The sequence below is a fragment of the Centrocercus urophasianus genome, unplaced genomic scaffold (genome assembly GCF_019232065.1).
Source record: "Centrocercus urophasianus isolate 14NV4802_14NV808 unplaced genomic scaffold, USGS_Curo_1.0 seq_16, whole genome shotgun sequence".
Lineage (NCBI taxonomy): Eukaryota > Metazoa > Chordata > Aves > Galliformes > Phasianidae > Centrocercus > Centrocercus urophasianus.
In genome coordinates, this window is record NW_024884711.1 from 10638847 (window position 1) to 10655488 (window position 16642).

Genomic DNA, 16642 nt, shown 5'->3' on the forward strand with positions numbered 1-16642 from the left:
TCTGTCTCCTCTCTGTGACAGCAAAGTCCCCTGGGGAATGTAGTAGTTCTCTTTCGGGCAGGTACCCAGAATTTGAGCATTAATCAGCTAAACTCTCAGTGCCCCACATGATGTTATAATGTGGAATACGGATAACCAAAAATCACAAAACCATGACAACCACCTGCCTTTTCACTGTGCTTACATCCATTCTTTGATGTCCATAAACATACACCAGCGTCCACCTCTGATGTCACAGGCCTACATAATAAAATAGGAGGCATTACTTTCAGTGCAACCCTTACATATGCTTTCAGAGTAACAAACAAATTGCTGAGCAATTAGTGTTCATAAGAAGATGGACAGTAAGAAAAAGACATCAAGAAAAGTAGCATGGGTTGAAGTGAGACATGCTGGGAAAACATCCCTTCACAAGGCATCATGCCCTGCCCTGAGATGATGACCTGTGACAACCACATGGGTTACAACCACTGTGTCTAGGCAGGTGCATATTTTTATACATGGACCTGCCTAGACCCAGTTCATGTTCCAAAACACCACTTGGCTCTCACCCATCAGTGATAGCCACCAGCATAACAGAAGTTCATCCCAACAGAAGTCTTGATGAAATTTAACAATCCAGTTAGTCTGTAACTCCAGAAGCAAAGGATAAAGTTTGCTTCTAACTGCAGACTGCACTTTTCTACCCTGCTGGAAAATGACTGACAATTCTTCCCATGAAATTTCCATTCTGTGGGTAGTCCCAGAAATACCACATTTCAGCAAGATGGCTGCCACCAGCAATATGTCTATAATGCCAACAGCAATTAAAACCTTGAAAAATAGCATGCAGTATCTTGCCTTTTATGAATAATGATGAGTACCTTGTTTCTCATAGACTCCTGAGTTGAACACGAACCTCAGGTAATTTTTCATCACCTTCCTATCCTCTGCATCCTCAAATCAATCACATTTCTGTTATGGACTTCTAAAAAGGCAAAGCAAGATATCTCAGGACATTGAAAGGCGCTCATGCTCTGCATACACAACAAGGAAAGAACAGCTCACATTGGAGCTGAAGCACTAGCATAAAGCAACATAACCTATTTCAGCCCAGCTAAAATGCACCCATTGTGGAATGATTTATTACAAAGTATTCTCAGCGGTACTGTTGAAAGACATTAATTCTGGAAAGTAAGACAAATTAAAGAAGCAGTTTTCCTGTTAAAAAAATAACTGAAAACTATACTTCTTTTTCTTTAAAAAATAAAAGAAGAGGAAGTCAGCTGGGAAGGACTAGTTTCCTTGCAATCAAACTTTCCTTTACACACAATCAAAGTCAGCCATGGCCTTGCACGAATTCAGGAGCTATGAAGCGGCCAGGGAAAAACGGACATTGCACATTATCATGGTTTTGGCTGGGATAAAGTTCATTTTCATCAAAGAGGCTAACTTGATGCCATGTTTTGGATTTTTGATGAAAACAGTCATGGTAACAGAGGGACGTTTAGTCGGGAGGGGACACAGCCAGGACTAAAGAAACAGGAAGAAGGGATGTTCAGAATGGTGGTGTCTGTCTTCCCAAGTAACCATTACATGTGAGGAGCCCTGCGTTCCTGGAAGCAGCTGAACTCCTGTCTGCCAATGGTCTGTAGCAAATTCATTTCGTTGTTTTGTTTTGTTTGTGTGTATGGCCTTTTCTTTACCTAGCAAACAGCCCACGACCTCTTGTACTTTCCAATTCTCTCCCACTTACCACCTGGGGAGAGTGAGCAAATGGTTGCATGGTGCTAAGCTGCTGCTGGGACTAAACCACAACACACATGTCCAGATCCTTTTCCCAGCTGGTAGCTGAGACACTTGTGGCTTCTATACGGAACAATACAAGGCTTCAAGTCCAGTGCTCCTGGCATCTGACTTGGATCCATACAAATGAACAATCAATCACTTCTCAAGAACAAACAAATGTGAACTATAAATACGTTTTAGCTCTATTTCTTGTCAAAAAAAAAAAAAAAAGGAGTAGGAGGGAGAAAGGAAGTTTTAATACTCGCATCTGTATCACAAACATCTGCCTCCAACTTTGTGGACCAACATAATATAGGAGATATTTCTTTTGGAGCAGCCCTCGCATACATCAGGTAGAACAAGCGGGTCTCCAAGTCTCCTCTTTCTGAGACCACCAGTGGGACCAGTAACAGTTACAGAGAATAGTACTGAAATGCAGAATATATTTGTGTACTAAAAAGCCATTAGATTAGTGGCTTTTGAGGTACAGTTTAACAGAAATCTCAATTTAAGGGACAGTTTTGAGGTTTATAAATAGAACAAAGGTCTGGGATCAGTTCTTTAAAGAAATAACATCCCTCAAGGCATCTCCTGCTTCAGAAACCCATCGGAGACCACAGGATGAACAACAGGTATAATTTCTGCTTTGGGTCTCTGGCTAGAAGAAGGAGATGTACCTGCATATTCTTTGGGAAAGGCCAAAGAAAAATGGAAGAGCAGACAGGAGTCATAGTTTTTTCTGCAGCTGAATTACCAGGGTTTTGAGATTTTGTCAAATAATGAGGGCTGCCTTTAAGGATGAAGAGGGTGACTGTGCCCTCAACATCACTCTAGTCTATTACAGGCTGAACTGAAGCCACTAATTCATTTCACATGGCCAATACAACACAGACATCAGTTTGGTTATACCAATAACATGATGGCCAACAGGAACTTAGAGATAAAATGTTTAGTGACATTTTGTTTTCTCTTGGAGCTCCTGGAAAAATAAAATGGAACTAGAAAGCAAATATCTGAGTGAAAGAAATCCAAGTGGCATTTATGGATTATATATTTTTTTGCTAGACAAGTGCCACTAGTACAAGATACTCTCAAATACGTGATACACTTTACTCCCCCAAGAATACTGATGTATTCCTCTGTGTGTTTACCTTGTTAAAACCACCCAGTGGTGTGTCATATTATGGAAAATTTATGCCCATGTGAAGCATTCAGCTCTGACTCATTATCTGCACCTAAGTGCAGGATCATGAGCTTAGAAGCAAAGAACAACTCTCACACCAGCTCAAGTAGCATATGGCATTCTTTCCCTTAGTTATTTTATCATGGGGCATATTATTTTATTTAATTTTTCATCACAAACATGGTTACTGTAAACACTCTGAAGTAACAGTTCTACTACACACTTCTGTACAGAATTCATGAATGACTGAGAGTGCATGGATGATAGACGAAGGCTTTCTGGCAACAGCCCAGTTAAACAGCTGCCAATTTGCTTTGCTTAGGGTGAGGAACAGCAGCACAAAGCCATCTAATGCTGTCTCCACCACGATGCATCAGGAGGCATCTGCAGCACTGTTGCTAGGAGCCCTGCTTGCAAAGTGCAAAATGGATGAATAAAGTAGGTCAAGAAAATTACCATTACAAGCCTTCTTGCTTTTTCCTAGTTTACCCCTCGCTTGGCCCTGTGTTGCCATGGGATCTTCCTCACAGCTTGGTCTTGCTGTGACTCCCAGTCACGTTGTGTACCTTCCTGCACATTGACCCACCTGCACAGAATAAGGGAAAAAGGAAAAATCTTTGTTTCAACACATCTAGGGCTGTTTGGTCTTTTTTTATTAAAAAAAAAAAAAAAGGAGCTGCTGGGTAGAAGCCTATAGGACAAGGAGCAGCGAAACTTCCCAAGTGACTCCTGCAGTCACTGCTGTCTCTTCCCCTTCTATCAGATGTGCTCTCTGGTAGATTCAAAAGTAAAAGGATGGATGGATTTATTTCATGTGAAACCCTGATGTAGAAGCCCGTTCAGACATACATTTGTTGCACTGTTTTTCTTTGGCTGACCAAAAATCTTCATTTCTTTGGAGCATTCAGTATTCTCTGTGAAAGAGTCAGATCTCGTTACATGAGAAAGGCAGACCCATATTTCTGTGAGAAAATATACTTCTAATGAGTTAACATCCAGTATTTAATCTAGGAGGCTCCAGGTGTCCCCTTCTGCCCTAAACATCCCTTTGCTGCAAAATTCATAACATCAGTCAATTCACTTAGGGATAGCCTCATGAATCAGGCAGGGTTCAGGACCATGACAGCATATCCAAACAACACTAACAAAGAAAAGCTTCTGAAAGGCCCTGTTAAGTAGGAATATGGCAGTTTCTTTTCCACTCATTCCTATCCTACATAAATCATCACTGTGCAGTGCTTCATTAATCCAGAGCAAAACAGGTATTTGAAGAACAAAGGATAGAAAGTGGCGCTAAGGTTTAACTCATTTCTGCTCTTCCCACTTTGAGAACAAAGATATGGGTTTTTTCTCCTCCAGTATCACTATTTAAGAAGACTGAGATGGAGTTGTTCTGCCCATTTCATAACCTAGCCTTTGACCAGCCAAACCTGAACTTTGCTGAGCAGCTGGCCTAGTCCATGACAGTAAGATAGAAACTGTTCCCATCTCCATGCAGTCACTAAAATGAAAACACTAATTGCTATTTATTTAATTATTATGATTTCGATTATATTTGTACAGCACCTACTTAATAAGGAGAGCTAAAGGTTTGAAAAATGTTAAATTGGAAAATAGTATGTAAATTAACTCCTATGAAAACAATAAGCCTTTTATGATTATACAAGGATGTTTTATTCTTTAGCAGTGTTGCTGTTGTTGAGCTTTTCCATTCCTGTCATAAATGCCAAGAATCTGACGAGAAGGCTATTTAATATGGGTGTTTTGGTACACAGCCTTTATCTTCATCTCTGAAAGGTCTTGGCAGGAGGGAAAAATAGTCATATGCTCTCTGGTAATAGCAAAGCACGAAGTGAAGAATATAATTACACATGTATTTTGCCATCATTTGCCCTACGAAGGCATAGACAGTATTTTGGATCTAGCTCTCCTGTTCTTATGACAAAGAGGAACAGACAAGTCAAGTACTTTCTTTGGTGCCCTCCTAGCTGTTTACAAAGTCTGCACAGGCAGTCTTATTGCCACAAAAGCAGCAGAATCAAAGTAGCATCAGTCTCTGGCTCAGAGATCCCTAAGTCTGCCTTCCCAAAGGGGTTTGTGCTAAATATTGCTACTTCCATTTCCTCTAGCAGATTCTTGCTGTTTTGTTTTCTACATCTTTTCTGTCTTTCTCCTCATACAACCATCCTGGAGAACAATTCCCAAACAGCCACCTTCACTACCAGTCTCAGGGAACTCCCCTCAGATCTGCAGCTCAGTAGCTGTCAAGAGGGCAGAGGAGCAGTCATTTCATGACACCTCCTAACATGGTATAGAAGTCTACTTAACTGCTCCATCTGATTAACTCAAAACCCCATGTGTACAGCTGTTCCCTATAAGCAGGTATGCAAGTGTAACCAAAGGTTTGGGGACCGCATTATGAGATTTCAGTGTAAAACTGAGAACTAAGAAAAAGGCTGAGAGTTTCAAAGTACAAAGTTTATACCTATAACAAGACTCAGCCTATGTCTGTTGTGCCCTGTGACTTTGTCATCTTGTTTTATCTCACTGTGGTTGTTATGGTGCTTTGATTCTGACAGGCTATTGCATTTTTTTTTCCTCAGGAATTCTATTTGAATTCACTGGACCAGATTTATTTATGTAAAAGTGTTCCTTTGGTCCTGCTGTTATGTGTTTCTTGCCTAGATTTTTAAGTACCTGGCAAGAGAACTCCAGGTGCTGCTAACAGCCCTTTAGATTTCTCTTTGACAGAAATGCCAGTTCCAATCAGACCAAATAACCCAACAGAAATCAATCTCATACACAGTCCCCATTTCAACCTGTCCTGTGCTTCACTCCTTGTGAAGTATGCCTTGTGGCCATCTCCCGAGGATGATTCTAATTTCTTTAAGACCTGCAGGAAAGCAGCACTGGACTCGCACTTTTCTGTTTCAAAACACTCCACCACAGGCAGTGCTGCTGCTGTGATGGTAGGACAGCAGGAGAATATAAAGGGTGCAGTTGTAATGTATAATTTATTTTGGCACCCCATGCTTTCCTGCTATTCTTTTCAAAGCCGGGGCATTTAACAGAACTCATCGACTTTGTGCAATGCTGGTAAGAAATGTCTGTTTTCAGCAGTCATTTCTAGTCATCATTTCTGATCCACCTGCTGGCAGAAGCTTTTGGGTGCAGAGGAGTGAGGTCGTGTTTTAATAAGGGATTTTAGGAAAGAAATCAAACTACAAAAACTGCATACTGTACTAACGATAGGAAGTAATACTCCATCACAACTTCCACTGCAAATAATCTTTAGAAATGTTAGAAGATGTGGGGATTTAAGGAGACACAATACCTAAAGCCCCATGGCTGACAAATCCAGACACAGACAGGACATGGGGTAGCCCTTTGCTGATGTATTTCCAGAGAAACAAGATGAAAATAATGAATGAAGTTCAAACCAGCCTTGAATGGCGTTTACATAAAAACCTTCCTAGTGTTAGCTAGGGCATGAATAAGACCAATATCCATAAAAGAGTAGAACCTCTGGTGGGTCCAAACCCTACTGATTGCTTCTGGTGTTTCTTCTGAGAAACACATCTAACCTACTAACTCTAAACTCACAACATATAAGGGTTGCCATAGGGATATGCTGAGATTGCACCATTCTAGTGTTTTTCTTCCAGATTCCTCAGTATAGTGGCAACGTGGGCTTCTAAGCAATAAATATGCATGTAAAAGTATTAACTTACAATCCAACCCATCAAGCAACTTCAAAGCTGTGATATACTCCACCCTGGCAAACTTGAATATTGGGTGCTATTTGCACAGTCGTTGTGGGAGCATTCACTGTCCCCAAATCCTCTCTGATATAAATGCAAAAAGAAAAAAAATATATTTTGGTGAGTAGCTTAGAAACTTCGGTCCCTTTCACAATGGGTTAAGACAGGGAGGGAGGGAGCTGTGAAATGTTTCGGAAAAGGTTCTGATCATCTGTAAATCTCTATCTATTCTTTACTTGTAATTTTGTCTGTAATGAGATGACAGAACTGATACAAAGAACAATAACCTAAGCACTCTGCTGGGCAGGTGGGAAGAAAGGAAGGCAAAATTACCTAGAACTGCTGCAGTTTCTCAGCATTCAGCCTTTTTCTCACCAAGAATTAACTGGAAGTGAACCTGCTGGGAAACAACAACAAACCAACAGGAGAGCAATGTGTGGAAAGAGAAAGGGAAGGGGAGAAAGGTGGCAAGGAGGCAGAGAAAAGGGAGAAGTATGCTGCAGCTATCAGTAGCTGATGCAGCCTGGGATACATGTCCTGTGACAGAGATGTGAGTGTGGCAGCCTTCCCCAGGCACCATTCTGCTGCTAAATCTGACTGCCGGAACTTAAGCTGTAAAGAATAGAGGAATCTCTTGGGAAAAGCTAATAGCATTGCTGAGTTAGTGACATTTCTCTAGGGATTTTCTAAGGGAAAATTGTGCCTAACAAGGATGTTACAGCTTGGCGAAAAAGGGCCTGTGTTGATCCTCGAGCCCAGAAATTGAGGGTATGTCTGCACAGCATGACATAGAGTTACTATAAGCTCAAATCCTCACTGTTGCTTTCAGTGTCCTGCAAGTGCCCTTCAGCACAAAATCTTGTATTCTCTGTGCTATCTTTGCCATGAAGTATGGATGGCAGCACCTTGAGAACATCTCTGAATTGAAACCTCCTCCCACTGTGGTCCAGTGCCCTCTGACCTGCAGAGACTCTGGAGATGCACACTGGGGCACTTCTACTGGTAGCAGAAGTGGTGGTTGGATGGTATTAGAATACAAAGTGTTCTTGTTAAATTGAAGGTTTCTGGGAAAAATATGATGGTTGTCCACAGGGATGTATTCCCTGTGTTCAGATATTCCAGTATTCAGATAGACCCAGTCAGTTAGGAAAAAAATTATACACCAAGATGGACAGCAAGCTCTGAGTCGGTGCTATTGGGAAGGGAAAACATCACCCTGTGCTACCAAAAAAGAAAAAGGGAGTAAATACTGAAAGAATTTCTACTGGTAAAACCTCTCAGCTGGAGTAGTATGTCCACTTTAGGACAGAACAGTTCAAGAATGATCTAGAACAGCTGGAGAGTATGGAAATGCACACCAGAATATCAGAAACTAGGGAAGATCACCAGTGAACAGTGACTGAGCTAATCTGTAGTTAGTCCAAAGGAAGCCTTAAAATATACACAAGGAAATTGCAAAGGGGAAAGGAGCAACTTGTTATTGTCTGTGTAGATAAGACATATAAGCACTAAATTGTGACAGAGATTCAGAGGCAAAATTAGGAAATATTTTATGTCACTAAGAATAATGAGGCATAGCAATAGATATGACAGATCTCCATCACTGGAGTCTTTCACTGGGAATAATGTAGTCTTTCAGAAGATGAGAAGGGAGAACGCGTAAATAGATCTGATATGCTTCTTAAGCCTAGATAACACTCACCAGTGTATTTTATTGAGCCACAACTCTCTCTGCAAGGTTGTTCATTTTGTTTTTATGTAGGAACATGACAAATAAAAATGAAGAAATCAGGAAATCAAGAATTTTTCAGATCAAGTGTAGGTCTGTGCCTATAGGTGTTGTACATGAGTATATGATGACAAGTATATGATGACAAAAAAAAGAGCAATTACTGCAAGCTGAGACTTGGCACTCTCTAGGGAAACAATGTAAGAGTGCAATTACAGCAAGAAGTGAAATACCAGCATGATCTGAACAGGCTCACTATCAATGAAATCTCAAAATGGCAATGTTCATTAATAAAATTCACTGTGCATTCTGAAATTCTAGCATGAATTTGCGCTAGGTAGGGGGTGAAAGAGTAAGTGACTAGACTTCTTTGTTTCAACTTATCCAAGAAGCCGTATAATCTTTTGACATATGATAAAGGCAGTGCACTATTTTTTTACGTCTTCCATGTGTGGTGTGTTTCTTAAGAGACTGGGTGGTTCGGGTAATAAGTGATTAAACAGGTGAAGTTATTTGAAAGCAAATCTCATATCAATCTGAATTAAACACCTATGTATGACATCCATGATTAAGTTGGATGAGAAGGTAGCCTGGTAAGACCCTGAGAATATACAATGGCATTGGCTGGATCTGAAAGTACCATAACCCACCCTTGAAAGCCAGCTCTGATAAACCAAGCTGCTGTAAATCAATTCTTATTCCTTCTTTTTGACACAATATGCTATTTAATACTCAGAGGAAGAGATTTATTAAAAAAAATAAATCCAAAATCAACTCCCGTCAGTGAAAACAAAATTTCAGTTTGCAGTTCTAAGCCACCTATTAATGAGTAGAGCTCAGAGAAGGAAAAGCACGTAGCTTTCTGCAATGACTCCAGAATTCAAACTTCAGGTACACTAGCCAAATGTATCCTAATTGGGTGACCAGATCAAAGCCAGTAATTTGGGAACAGCATCCTACAAATATTATTTGTGCAATCAGATGAACACTGTAGGCAGAGAACAAGAGATTTGCTTTTCAGTTTGTGCGATATAGAAACACAAATAAATAAATAAATTTTGTGATACATTTGTAAAACATTGTGGCTTTTTTAAAAATAGAAAATACATATTTTTTTCTATCAGAGAGATGATTTCTCTGAAATTGCCATGCAGAAGCTTTGTAATTCACAGCAGCAATGCTCCTTTATATGAGTCCTTTAAGAAAAAATTCTTGTGTGTCCTGGATGTATATAACATATTTTTTGAAGCCATTTATACCCTTGGGAATTGGCTGCCTAAAAGCCTGTAAGGATTTGGGATTTAAAACCAGATTTTCAAAGCTGCAGAGCTTAAGTCACATTTTTAAAGGAAAAACTCCAACACTGTTCATTGAAATAATGTTTAAATTCTGCACTTGATTTTCTAAATCATTCCTTCCCCCTTCTGCACTGTACTGATGCTCACGTTATGAGTAGGGACATTACTTCCAGGTAACCATTAAAGGAGTAGTTTTGCCCTATAAACAGTGTGCCCTCACCACAGGAGCTGGCACCATGGACAGTTGGCCATTGCCTCTTGTCCCAGTACCTAGCAGGGAGAACAGAGGGGCCCCACAGCCATATCAGAGCCCTGGGAAGCTGTGTTGTGGCTCTCCTGAATTGTAATTTAGTTCCATCCACTGACCATGAGTGCATTTTTTCAAGTGGCATATACAGAATTTCAATCAGATACTTAACTCAAAAACTTGATCATGTCTCTCTACCAGTCTTTGATAAGTCCTGTCTAACCAGAGAGAAATATCCTTTGCTTCACAATCATGTCTTCACCACATCATCACTTTCTGGCAGTACATACATTTGTGAACAAGTGTTTTCAAGGATGAAGCAAAGGAAGAGTAACATTTCTTCAAAAATCTCTTACAAACACCTTGAGAGCTCACTGAGAATTGCAGCCACTGCCATTGAATCAGACTGATATATTAGTTTCACAGAAATAAGGTCAAATATTCCGATAGTTTTATGCTTTTGTTCTCTCTTTTTTATGTTTTAATCAAAAAATGTATCAGACAACAAAATAGGTTTTGTTGCTTATACACATGAACTATATTATATATTTTACGTGTGGCCCAAGACAATTCTTTTCATTCAATGGAGACCAGGCATACAAAAAGTGGACACCTATGGACTAGAAGGAAGTGTTAGATGACAGAACCAAGAGCCCATCCTTACAGCAAGTCCCTTTGGCACAAAGAACAATCTTGAGATGTGTCATTTTGTGTTTAGCGAAAAAACAAACAAACAAACAAAAAAAAAACCAAACAAATCAAGTCTACAGTCTCTGTTGAAAATGAAATTACCTCTGAAAAAGTAATAAAATGTGGACTGCCCTGTTGGACACGGGGAAGGACTGTTTTGTCATTTAGTTTCACAGAATTTGTCCTTTTCAATTTTGTTATGAATATTAAGAGAACCAGCACCCAAAGTCCTGAGGCTGAGGCAGACAGAGATTCATTTGTTCATCAGCTTTTGATGGACGCTGAGCAGCCCTGTTTTCACACTGCAGTGACAGCACTACAGCCAGCATTCTCACCAGGAGAGCAGATTGGCAGGCATTTGAAATGAAGGATTATCTTGCGGTTGAGCAGAGGAGTAGGGCTCCAGAGACCTTGATTTCTGTTCTTTGATCAGTCACACAAACCCTGCAGGACACCAGGCAAGCCAATTAATAGCGGTGTCACAGTTCTTCAGCAAAAATTGTAGGGAGGGCTGTTTCCTTCCTTTTACTTCTGCTTTCTTTTCTTCTCACAGATAGCCAGCTCTGCAAATTGTTTCTTACTGATTGGAACTGTAAGGACCTGGTTTGCACTATACCTCACAACGTTGTCACACTCTTAGGATCTGTTTTTACATGAATACTGAACAGTGACCAAGTACCATTTTTATAAATTTCACTTAGGGATTTCATCATTATTTTTTCACTATTATAATTTGCTTATGCATATCTAACAATGACAGTAAGCCCTGGGGGAAAAAAAAGGGAGGGAAAAATGATTTTACAAACACGATCTATACAAACTACACCTATGGATGAGAGACAGATTAAAAAATAGCATTATCTTTACTGCACCCAAAGGAGTACAAGGCTATACACAAAGCAAGTGTTCTAGAGAGGCATATCATTCCTAGACCATCCATGTGAACTAGACAGCACAGGGAGGGTACCAAATAAACAAACCCGGCACATAAATAAACAAACTTCAGGCACACACAGTTCTCAGGATGGGAATCTAGAAGTATCTATTGAAAATTGAGAAGTCAAGCCATCTGCCCTCCTGCTCTCATCTCCCACCACAAAAAGCACCAGTACCTGTGCTGAAGTACCAGCAAGCGGGTAGATACCAACCTCCTTCAAACACTGCATCTGTGCACATGACATTAATATATGAGTAGCTATTACAGCAGTAGGGGGGAAGAGTTCATTCTCATTTTCTCATCCCCACACAGAGCTGACAGCTCCTCACTTGAGCTGCAGTGACGGACGGTGATTGTGCCATGCTTTCCTTTCAACTTTGCTTACACAAGATGCTGATTATTTGGACAGTTCAGCATCAGAGAGGAATAATGTACTGCTTTGCTCCTCAATCCTACTGTATCAACCCTCATTTCACTGCAGCTTACCCTACTGAAAAGAAAACATATTCTAATTTTCTACATGTTTACAGGAGAGAATCATTGTTGCAGTTATGATTTAATAAACACTGCCTTGGACTTGGGCCAGGATAATAGATGGGTGCCAGGCTTAGCCACAGGAAAAGCATAAGAACTTCTATTTTTCAGGTTTAGAAAAAGCTTAATGCAGCAGGACATCAAACAATGTGTTCCCTTCTTCCTCATTTGCTTCTAATGAGACAACCTCAGAACAGATTTTCATCTGGAATCATACAGGTGCTCAGCTTATCCTATCTGCCATTGTGCTCCTGGCCCCTGCCAGAAGGAGACATCACAGCCTGTTTGCTGTTCTTTCGAACAGTATTTCAGAGGACAAAGCCATCTGCAGAGAGTTGTACTAATGGAAAAGAAACCAAGGTATTTCTAATTGGTGGGGAGACATAGCCACTGTTCATGTCTAGATTTGAGGCTAACTTGACAATGACCTTTTGTTTAATGTTGTTAATTTTGTTTCTGGCAGTTTTTCATTAAAGGAGGATAATGAAGATACAAGCCTGTAGATGTAAATCATTAAGGGCTCTAACTAGCAGTGCAATCGCAAAACGTAGATCCTCCCCTGCCTATTTTTTTCTTGTTCATATTTAAATATGTGCACAGTTTTGATAGTGCAAGACTCTGTGTCTTAAGAAAATAAACACATCACAAGACACCACACAGTAGTTCGTAAGAAGCCACTGTTCTATAGTGTTCTATTGCCAGTGGTGAAATTCAGATTAGTCTGCAGCTGAAGTACTTTTGAATGAAGACCTCATGCACAAGCAGAACAGCACTGTCCAGAAAGCCAATGCTGTCGTTCAGGACTGAACCACATCAGCAGTGTTCGACACATACAAGAGTTTTTATCACTAGAAGGCTCTAAGATGATTGTTACTATCAACTTCCTGACATATTACTCTGAAGCAGAGCACATATAAGGTATTGCTTGCTAAGGAATCATTTGTGTGCACCCTTTAATGCACTGCAGCCCAACCTGCTGTCAAGAAAATGCATTTCACAGGTGCCTTATAAGCAATCTGTATACACATTAGATGAGAAAATTGCAATGATTTTGAATCAGGAGGAGCTTCATGCTGCATTATCACCATCAGATATACTTTGAAGACCACATATTCCTTCACCAATGTTAGAAAATGTTTTCTCACTGAGTCTTCACTGAGAGGCCCAATACTGAACACAGTATCAGAGGGATGATCATTTCCTTGCTCCTTGCTGGCAACACTGTTTCTGATACAAGCCAGGATGCTGTTGGCTGTCTTGGCCACTTGTGCACACTGCTGGCACATGTTCAGCTGAGCACTGACCAACACCCCCAGGTTTGTTTCTTCCACACAGTCTTCCAGCTGCTCTGTCCCAAGCCTGTAGCATTACCTGGAGTTGTTGCAGCCAAAGTGCGGGACCCAACACTTGGACTTGTTGAATTCCATCCCATCTATCCAGCCTGTCCAGATTGCTCTGTAGGGCCTTCCTACTCCCAGGCAGCACTTCCTGCCAACTTGGTGTATTCTGCAGACTTACTGAGGGTGAACTCAAGCCCTCATCCAGATGACCCAAAGAGACACTGAACAGGACAGGCCCCAGTACTGACCCCTGAGAAGCTCACCACCAGCTCACCACCAAGCTCTGAGCCTGGCCACCCAGCCAGTTTTTCATTCAGTAAAGAGTGCAACTGTCCACACCATGGGCTGTCCAAGCTTTTCCAGGAAAACATCAAACTTTGTTTCACTATTTTGTTATTTCAGGATTCTCGTTGCCTGTAGCAATGGAGCTGCTACCTCAGATATTCTTCTGTGGGTGAAGCAGGCTAACCTAAGTGTACCTGTGAGAAACAAATAAATAGAACAGGAACTGTAACCTTAAGCTGTCCTTTTGTGACATAGTAACGTTTCCATCGGGAAGGAATTTGTCAATCTCTAATATCTGTAAGCCAATTCTAATAAATAATTACAAAATACCATTTTTCCTGAAATGTTTTCAGGAAAAAAACAAATCTACAGACAACTGACACTTCCAGTTTTTTCAATAATCTGGATATCGTCCTGAAATTTATTAAAAATACAGCAGGTTAGAAGTGGCTGAAGATGTGCAAATTGGGCCCAAAGGGCAGCTGTGTCCTTCAAGAATCATTTTAAATGACAAAGGTGAGTTAGCATTCAAACACGCAGCACAAAACCATTCAGGGTGCAGAGTGCAGAAGCATTTTGCATGATCTAACTATTCCTATTGCAACTAGCAATAAAACTGGCAAACTTAGAGCAGAGTTTCAGCAGTTGCTAATCTTGATCTTGCCTACGATCTTCCTATGGCCTACTATTGATTTTGTGTTTTGTTGGTTGCTTTTTTTTCCCTGTATGAAGGCCTTAAGATTTTGGTATGATGTTGTGGAGTGGTTTGTAGCTTCTGTGGTCTTCAGTGTCACCCTAAGGTATGTCTGTTCCATGGTTTTCAGTGAAGTAAGAGAGAAGACCCTATGACACAGCACATATTTCCAGCTCAGTGCTCCTAGATACACAGGGAAATGCCAATAAAATTCTCTCCCAGATGTTATGAACAGAAAGCAATAAGCAACACTGTTGGATGTCTGCGAGTTCTTAAATATCATATATGGGCAAAAGGCTGGACTAACTTTCCTGATGTTCACACCCTACTTAGGCAATGCTTTTGCTGAAACCCATGGCAGCTTTGACTGAATAAGAGCAGCAAGATTTGGTCCCATGACAATAAAAATCTAAATTTAAAATGAGGTGTGTGCTAACAAAGCTCACAAAAATCACTTGTAGGAGAAGTTTGTCATCTTTTTTATAAAAAAAGAACATGGCAGAGAAACAGACTGTCAGACACTTTCAGAGCCAGTATTTCTAGTACAACAAATACTTGTTTTATACAGTCGAGTACAAAGCTATGAATCATCTTGCATATGAAGTGCAAAATCAAGAAAAAGTCATGAATATAGATAGTTACTTGCTTTAATCTCAAGTCATTCCAGTCTTACTGGTAATAACTCCTTGGTTAGTTTCATATTCAATGGGATAACAATTTTTAAAGGATTTTTAGATGAATAATATTGTTGGTTTTTTAGCTCAGATTTCATTATTTCTATCTGACTTCAAGTGTTACAGAAGTTACTAGCCACACAAAGCAAGAATGAAGACATTGCTATAACAGATCAACTTGCAGTGCTTTATCTGCACCTTATTACCAGCAAATAGCAGTTTTTGTAATGGAGGAAGGCACAGGAAGGCTTAATTATGGAACAACTATAGAAAGATCATTTCAGTTTTTACTTGGACAAAGCAACAAAGCTATTCTGTAGGCTGCACTGGCTATAAGGTGGGAGAAAGTGGCAGAGGCCACAATCAAGACAGTTCAAGATGAGGAACTAAAAAGTCACAAAGACATCAGTCCAAAGAGTGAAATTGTTAGGAACTTGAACTATAACAATATTGAACTGCCCAGAGGCAGCTACTTGGGTGTTACTCTGCAACACCAGCAATGATGGATAGTAACCAATAAAAAGCACAGAGCTTCCAGCTCTTCTGCAAACTGCCAGAAAGACTTTGCATACACTGCCAGTTACTGGTATCTAACTTCAAGGTCCAGACCTGTGCAGAGTTAACACCCAAGTAGCTGCCTCTGGGCAGTTCAATTTCTTCATGTCTTAGAGTTTTCCCTGGTATTTCCTACAGCACCATGCTGAGAGTCCCGAAGTCCCTAAGGCAGCCACATCAGAAACAGTAATGCTCGTAAGGCCAGCATGTGCACATCCAGAGATGTAAGAAAACAGACTCTGAAGGCTCCTAGACAGCTAATACACATCAAGATCTCTAGCCTGTAACTGAGGCAGTGTTTTTTTAAATTAAGATTATAATCCAAATGTAATTTTTAGGATGAACTTATTTTTCTGTCAATTGCAGTGTTTAACAATCAGCTGAGCATTAGATGTGCCCAGTATGTGTTCCTGAGACTGGTAAAATCTTCGGGCTGGATAGACAGGTGCCAAATCGGGATCCGAATTTTAATCTTTAATTAGTAGGGAAATACAAATAAAATAACAATTTTCTCTTCTCTCAGAACGGGTGTGCACACATATGCGTTCCCCTTCTGGTGAGTAAATATCACACCCTGACTTTGGGCCATCATCTGCCATATGATGTGTGAGAACATTTTGTTGCTCTCTTTTAGGATTTATTCCTATTTGGAAGAAAATGGAGGTGCAGCACTGCTGACAAATCTGCTAAGCCAAGTGTTTTGTTCCTCATGAGCAAGTAAGATGAAATAAAATGTACAGAGTGGGAGCGGCAGGCTGAGGCCCTGAATAGACGGCTATTAGGAAAACTACTTGAATTTTTGGAGGCATTTTGAATGGGCACTGCCCTGTGATTCATTACTTCTCTTTTAGTCTTTCTCACCTGTAAGTCACCAATCTCTCTGGCTGACAGCAAACTGAACTGTAAATCTCACAGTAGCACAGCTCTTGCATTCCCTGTTTTGCCTTG